General features: G+C 37.8%; 1 pseudogene; it reads left to right on the forward strand.

The window, feature by feature from the left end:
- The first annotated feature begins 7,365 nt into the window (after positions 1-7,365).
- LOC120251936 lies at positions 7,366-8,326 on the forward strand (annotated as a pseudogene).
- The last annotated feature ends 254 nt before the right edge of the window (positions 8,327-8,580 follow it).

Here is an 8,580-nt window from a genome sequence, read left to right on the forward strand (position 1 = left end):
TTAAATAATTAATCAAAGATATTAACCAAATTGGTTATTGATTAGGTCTAATTCTGAATACTTTATTAGCCGATTAGGTCTGAATTGTGACATTCGTCCAACTTATATGTACTGTGCCATGCGAAACTTTGTTACTCATGCAAGAGGATAAGTTATAATTAATTGATTATGCCACAAATTATTAGTTACAAATTAAATATGGATTTATTAAAACAATTTAATTAATGAGAAGTACTTAAATATTCAATTCTTTAATAGATTTCCATATTATTTTTATAATTTAATATAAAAAACAAAGACCAGACTTTATATATCTTCCGTTTTGAAACTTACAAAATTAACGTAGTTCATATTAAATTATATTTATTTTATATAAATGAAAATATACTGAGTAAAATGCTCTCATGTAAAACATTTGAATCATTAAAAAAATATTTAAATAAATAAAATAAAATAAACATGAATATATATGTGTATATATATCAATTTTCCTGATTTTGTTGATCATTTATATATATATATATATATATATATATATATATATTCCAATATATAGATAAAACTCCCAAGATTTTCAATTTGTAAACTATGCAACTTATATAAGTATACTAGAAATCAAAAAGAAAAAGGAAAAAAATTAAAAACAATTCCTAAAGAAAAACAAATAACATACATGAACATTAAAAATAATAACAACAAAATAAATAAAACATTGAAACCTTGGGTATACCGTATACCTACTAACTTAACCTACTATCATTAAATGCAAAGTGTTTAGTTAAATCTATGATTGCAAAGGGCTTATATTAGTATTAAATTAATTCTTGTATTTTTGTGTTAATTAATTTGAATTATTGAATTATTTAGTTAATAAAAAACCGAACCGTATGAACCGTCAAACCGGAACCGTTGAACCAAACCGCCAGAACCGGAACCGAAACCGAACCGCCAAGAACCTTGCCTAGGCGGTTTGGTTCTGATTCAAGGTTTCCTTGAACCGGAACCGGCGGTTCAGGAACCGTAACCGGCGGTTCCTGAACCGTGGCCATGTCTAGTTCTAGCAATAGCTAAGCTCTACATAAATAAATCAAGATCTCTCTTACCTAAAACAAATTTGGGAACATAATTGGGCATCATACCAATTGGCAATAAAAAGGATGATGCTCACCTACAAAGAAAAACCATTCTATCATGATTTAAGTAGAACTTATAATTAAATTTTTTTCTTGTATTTAGATATAATTTTTATCTAATGACACAATACAATATATACAGACACATAGAGACAGAGGATATTGCATAAATGATAAGAAGATTTGGAAATGGGTCTGTAGTCATTCTTAAGAATAGTATAAATAGTCTTGCGTGCTATTAATCTATAAGAAAAAGCCCACCATTAACTTACTATGTCCTTGTTGCAATGCCATTTTCAAGTGCAGGAAAAAAGAAACAATAAAAAACATGCATATTTGGAATTGGCATTATATCTTTGCAAATATTACAGTACTTTTATATCTATGATTAAAAATCAAGTAAAAAATGCATGGAAAGCTAGATTTACCTTGTTCTTTCTATTCTCTAATGACAAGGAGAAATACAAGCCTATAAAAATGATTGGAGAAGTATACAATGAAATGCAATTTAATAATAACCCATTTTTTGGGGGGCATACAAGCAAAGCCTTTGGATTATATATGGAATAGGGACCATAAAAATTGCATTAGATACAAGCAAAACCTCTAGATTATTTATTTCTCCATACGTGTTGTGCATCATAATTCATTATCATGAATCACCTTTACAATTCAATGTTTGTCCCTGTTGGATGGTTTCATAATTTATTCTTAGAAACTATTCACTCTGATTTTTACAAAAGAATTAACATCCCATTGTTCTGAGCAAATTAGAAATCTCTAAACTATTGAATCTAACGAAGCAAACAAAGTGTCAAAGCAAACATGTCTGAAAAGCAATTCCATAACACTTGATTGGTGGAAGGTCAATGTTGGGCTACAATTTAGCAAATTGAAGATGGTGTGTGCTTTACCTTCTATTTTTCCCATATGCATCTATTTCATGAGTAGACAGAGAATATCCATCAAATTTAATATTATTATTATTAAAGATTATGATTTCTTAGTGTTTGCACAGCCTTAAAAATTTTGTAATCCAAAACTAACTACTTAATTATATCTAATGTATGCTTAAGAGAGCAATTCAAGATGTAATAGGTTACTAACTGGTTATTTTCTTTTGAACTTGAACTTTTATTACTTTCACTAAAGGTAGCCAACTTCTGCATCACAAAAATATCTCTGAACTTTTGTAACGTTTGTGAGTTATCCACTTTGGGGGAAAAATAGACAAATGACATGATGAATTCTAATGGAAAAACCTTAGGTGTCGCATCAGCTATACCTATACTTGTATTTAAATATATATATATATATATATATATATATATATTTTAAAAAGGTGGGTAAACCACATTCATTAATCAAAAGGAACAACACAAACACTCCACCAAACCCTAAAGGGAAGACAAAAGGAGATGTCACAAACCACTAGCTGTGGTACAACCAGTCTAGAAACAACAAGAAAAGAAAACTCAGACAAGTAAGAAGAGGATAGCAAGCATCCTCCAATCCCCAGCTAATCCTAGCCCGTGCCCAGATCCTGATCCTTCCCAGCAGGTAGAGCCTCAACAGAGTTTACAACCTGCGGTCCAAGAAACTCCAGGCTTCTACGAATGGTTGCCATGGAACCGCTCAAATTCTCTTTGGAGACCTCTTCTAGATTATCCCCATGAGATGCTTTCCTCTTAACCGACTTTGGTGGCTCCACCTCCTTGGTGATCCTTGAGTGGGGCTTTTTCGGTCTCTCACTACGTCTAGTGCCCCTTGGTTGCTCAGCGGATGGCTCATCATTCCCACCATGTAGTTAAGGCAAAAGTTCCCTCAAGTTTCTTTCAAATTCAGACATCGAGTCATCAGACTCAGAAATGTGATCAGTAGACGCTTTATCAGAAAAATGAGAATCAACGCCCTTTCCACTCCTTTTAGTCTGGAACAACATTAGCAACCTGATAAATATCAAAATATATGTATTTTATTATATCTATTTTATACGCTTAGCATGTATTTTGCTAGGAATTAATGACCGTTTTGTGCTTAATCGCGTGTTATTTGCTTTGTAGGGCATGGAGAAGCCACAAAGAACACGAGGATACGATTAGGGCAGAAAATAAAGAAAACCATGTATCGCAGTACTGTACCATCTTCACTATAGCATATTACTGTAGTTGGAGTATTGTAGCAGGTTCACTGTAGTAGCTACTGTAGCACATGCAGGTTTTTCTGGACAGAGATTTTTTGCCTAGCTTATGCGGCCTCAATACGGGGCAGCATGAAAGCCGTATGGACCTTGGTATGCCATGATTTATCAATGTTTTGGGCACTTTACGCTATCCATACGACCCCCATATGGCCCCGTATACCCTAGGGGTATAAAAACAGGTTTCTAGGGTTTCAAGGGGGATCCTTTGGCCACCATTTGGAGAGGAGAAGAGGAAGAACGAAGATATCTTTGAAGATGACATTTTAGGGCTAAAGAAGGAGGCAAGGATTTTATCATTCAAGGGGAGATATTCATAACAAAGGAAGGAAGGATCAAGGACTGGGAAGCGGCCTTCAACAAGGGAAAGCGTCATTCGGCGTTTCTTGGATGGGGGAAGCGTCCTACGACCCAATCTCCACCTCCTTCTTCATCATTTGGCTAGGGAGTGTCATTCATAAACTTTCATTGTGTTTTTCTTTACATTCTTACTCACATTTGTATGATGGCACACTAGACCCCTAAGGCCACCGGATGACGGTGAACCTTGTGGGGTTCATCATGTATCTTGGATGATTTTTACTTAATTGCAAGCTTGGGTTGATTTATGGTTTAGTTCATTATTCTTCATGTCAAGAACTACTCAAAGGACAAATTTGTAGTTCATTCTTGACTTATACACGTAGATGTGACCTAACTCACATGTATTAGATCATTGATGAACTAAAAGTGATTGATTGTATCGATATGCTGAGAAATTGGATGTCGATAGCCCACCATTCTTCAAAGGTAAACTTAGGTTAAGTGTATCCTTGTCTTGGGATCTTCTTGTCCTTAATGCAATCGTAGGGGTGTTGGTTAGGAAGAGATTCCGTCCAACATTCATATGGGATTAGGGTTCAATCTCTGAGAAATTAGGGTTCATCTAATCTAGAGATCCCTCAGGTCCAAATCACCCTTTGTATCTATTGTTCTTCATCCATGTGTTATGATGACCCCTCAAGAGGATCCACATCCATAGGCCTTTGTATTTCACTGTAGCTCTTGCAATCTCTTGCTTTGTTCTTTAATTCGTATAGCCGTATTGTATTTATTTTCTTGCATTTAGTAGAGTAAATTCTCTTGTTTAAAATGTTAGGCTAGATAGTAGGCGATAAAGGAGTAATAGTAGATCCTTAGCCCCGAGGAATACAATCCTCGTGTCTTTACATGAGGTATTATTTGGCGATCCCGTACACTTGCATGGAGCACATCACAACCTCTGTAGTGGTATTAAACATTGTCGGGATCAAGGCCCAATAAACCTCAAGTAAAATACCATTTAAAACCCAACGGTGGAGCAATAGAAGGAGAAATTGAACCATCTCCGAAATCTAATTCAAAGAAGTCTATGACAGATGCACGATCAGGCCCAAGTTGGTTCTCCTCCTATAAAGATATGGTGTCATTCTCAACAATTAGTTCTAAATATGGCCCAAGTTTTGGCCCTAGAAGAGATCCAGAGTTAGGACATGAGTTAGACCCCCACATTGAAATTTGATCTGGCCTAACATCCACCGACTTGTCCTTGCTCTAGGTGCTAGTCCCACCCAAAATTGGGCCTTGGCCCTGTCCCTCCACACAAATCAATAAAAGGTTACCAGCAAGCATGTCATTGTTGCCCAAGCGCAAGTCATGGCCCAAGTTCAAATTCAGCCCATCAACTAATTCCACAGGGTTGGCTAACATGCTCGTCAGCTGCAAATTATGGGCGAGAGAACCTTGGACGTATGCATGGTCGACCACATGGACAGCTTCCACCTTTGACTTAGCGACCTTGAATACATCGACCTCGACTAACCCTAGCTTGCCATCCTACGCGCTCAGCATCCGAGCCCTCCAATAAGTGACACGATGATGCCCTCAAGCCTCGAGAATCAGATGCGTCAGGATATGTAGCTCGATCTCTCCCGGGTGACCGAGCCTAGCCCTGACCATCAGTTCTACACTTGACCCCGGCTTGACCATTGATCCGAAGAACCCCAATCCTCGGCAGAGGTAAGGTTGCAACAACGCCATAGTGGAAGTAAGGATAAACCACCTCCAGCTTCTCAACAGACACTGGTACCCGAGATGCCCTTTCAAAGAGACGGGAGCGACTCTCAATCGTCACAGGGGCCGAATGTCTAATTTCTGAGTGTGAGCAACGCTTGACCGCCACCGGACGTAGAACATCACCAATGGGAAGCGAGCCACGCATACTAACCCCTTTACTATCCATCCCATCTACAGGAAACTGAATGTGGTGCTTCCCTTTCTCCACTAGTGACACCCCCATGGATGAAACGACGCACTCCCAGGAAGACACCAATCACCAAAAGCTCAGACTATGGTAGCATGTACCCGCCTAACTCCCGATAGAATTTAGAAAAATTTCCTTTATCCTCAGTGATTAGCACATGATACTTCCTCATACCCAAGCTAAGATCAATTTTTAGCGGAAGCCTTCGACAACACCACCAACTCATTTTCTCCCCTTTCCAAACATCTATATATATATATATATATATGTATACACATAAGAAGGAAAAGTTGTCACGCCTTTCCGTTGTTGCCACCTTTCACTCACCGTTGTTCTCGCCTATTATTTCTGTCATTATTGCTCATCTTTGTCACCGAAAAAAAAATATTGAAGCCGCTGTTGTTGCTGCCATTGCTGCCTGCCGAGGATGCCGCCATCAACGTAATCGCTACCAACTGAAGAGGAGATAGATGAAGATGACACAAATAACAATGCAGAAAAATGATGAAGTTTATGATGATGTTGATGAAAGTGATGGCATCGTTCATAAGATCCCTTTCCACCGCCACCATGGCCGTTGATGACAATGATCACAAAGCCATATATGACTTACCGCTATGGGAGCTACCTCATAAACCTAGAGCAGGAAGAAGGCATGGAGAAAAACAAGCATGAGTTGGGCTGGTAGCAACAATAGCTATAGGTTTGGGTTCTTTTGGTAGGCCAATCTCGCATGAAGCATTTGACGTGCTGGTGGTTGTCCCAACATATCTAATCCCTTCATGGATCCCGAAGAAGCCCTCAAAGATGATATTCAAATCCTTACTCTCCAGGGTGTCAATCTCTCCGGGATCTTGGACTATGTTGCTGAAGTGAATAGTATAGAAGACAAGCTCATGATGACTTAAAGAAAATGTCTACTCGGTTGGAGTGTTTGGTGATGGAAAGTTCATATCTTGAGGAGAAGATGGATAAAGGAATGAAGAAGAAGATGAAGGAGGGAAAAGAACTAGAAGATAAAAATTCTAAAGAAGAAGAAGAAGAAAAAAGAAGAAGAAGAAGAAGAAGAAGAAGAAGAAGAAGAAGAAGAAGAAGAAGTTGTTATTTCCGTCGTTGCCCGCTTGTGGTCATTGTCACCAAAAATAATCGCTATTGCCAATAAAAACACTGAAATAGGTCGTTGCCTTTTTGTCATTATTGTCACTACTGCTTGAGAGACCAAAGAGCATATTTTCCAATGATGAAATAAAAATGAAAACAAGCCATGTATCTGTAAAAAAATCATATGGTTCCTCCAAGTGAACCTTAGTTCGGGGAAGTCCAAGGAGAAGCTGATGCTTGATGTTGAATCCAGATTCGTGCTATCCAATGTTATGAATTATATTGCTACTAATAATCCTGTAGTGCCAAATCCCACTGAAGTGTTTACTGTGGATGATGATCATGATATCCTGATGACACTGTGAGTGGAGGAGAAGACAGAGGGAATGGATAACAAATGCCTTCTGAGATCAAGAGATTTTTTTGAGGTCTACACTAAGGCTTTCTCAAAGGGAACACCACTCACCTTGAGACAAGTTAAAGCATCCAATATTGCCCAGCTTGTGAAGGTTTTGAGCATAGTAACATGATGCTCGGATATTAAACCCTTGATGCAGGTTGCTGTTTATACATGTGAAGAATTTGGCTTTGAAATTTACCAGGAAGTGCCTTGCAAGATTAATTGAGGATGGTGACATTTACAGGCACCTGAAATTTTTGGCGATGAAGATGTTAAGAAAGCTCTTCTACTACTAGTTGGTGCTCCTTGTTTGATAGGAGATCATGTAACAAATAAAATGGTTCTTGAGGGTAGGTCGCTAGTGCTGGCAGACATGGGTATATGTACAATTGATGACTTTGACAAGATAAATGAATCAGATAGAACTTCAATTCATGAAGTGATGGAGCAGCAAACTGTACGTCAACATTGCAAAGGCTGGAGTAACAACTTCTCTCAATGCAAGAACTGCTGTGAATCCTGATTCGGGAATATATGATCTTCGAAGAACACCAACTGAGAGCATTAATCTTCCTCTAGCTATTCTATCTCAGATTGATCTATTATATTATGGCTTGTTCTGGATCGTGCAGACATGGATAGTGACCTTGAAATGGTGAGACATGTTGTACATGTGCACCAACATCTCGAGTCTCCTTCCCTTGGTTTCCAAACACTTGAGGCATCTATTCTTCATGCATACATTTCTACTACTCGAAGAATAAGTCCCTCTATACCAAGGGAACTTGAAGAGTATGTTTCCATAGCGTACTCAAGCATTCGCCAAGATGAAGCCAAATCATGTGTAGTACACTCTTATACAACTGTTAGAACTCTTCTTAGTATTCTTCAGATCTCCACAGCATTAGCAAGACTTCGGTTTTCAGAAACAGTTCATCAAAGTGATGTTGATGAGGCCCTACATCTAATGCAGATGTCAAAGTTCTTGTTATACTTAAATGATCGCCAGATATTTGGTTTAAATGGTAATTTTTGCGAGATGAAGCAGTAAGAACAAACAAATTGGATATCAACTAGGCACATGCTCTCAACTGGATCTCCAGAAAGGGCTATAGTGAAGCTCAGCTGAAAGAGTGCTTAGAAAATATGCTACACTGAATGCATGATAGATTCATCCCAATACTTTCGACATCCATTTTATCGATGCATAAACTCCAACCTTAATTGGTTCTTAAATTTTGTTGTTCATCCAAACCTCCACATGCAAGCAATTTTGTTCTCCAATCCATTAAAATCATCGCCATTCACCTTGCTCCAAACTTAAGACAATGTTGATTGATGATGAAATCTCAGCTCTTTAATAAATATGAATTATTCACCTTGCCTCGAACTTAAGACAATGTTGCTTGATGATGAAATCTCAGCCCTTCAATAAAATCTGAATTATTCACCTTGCCTTAAACTT

This window comes from Dioscorea cayenensis, chromosome 20, assembly GCF_009730915.1.
Source record: "Dioscorea cayenensis subsp. rotundata cultivar TDr96_F1 chromosome 20, TDr96_F1_v2_PseudoChromosome.rev07_lg8_w22 25.fasta, whole genome shotgun sequence".
Taxonomy (NCBI): domain Eukaryota; kingdom Viridiplantae; phylum Streptophyta; class Magnoliopsida; order Dioscoreales; family Dioscoreaceae; genus Dioscorea; species Dioscorea cayenensis.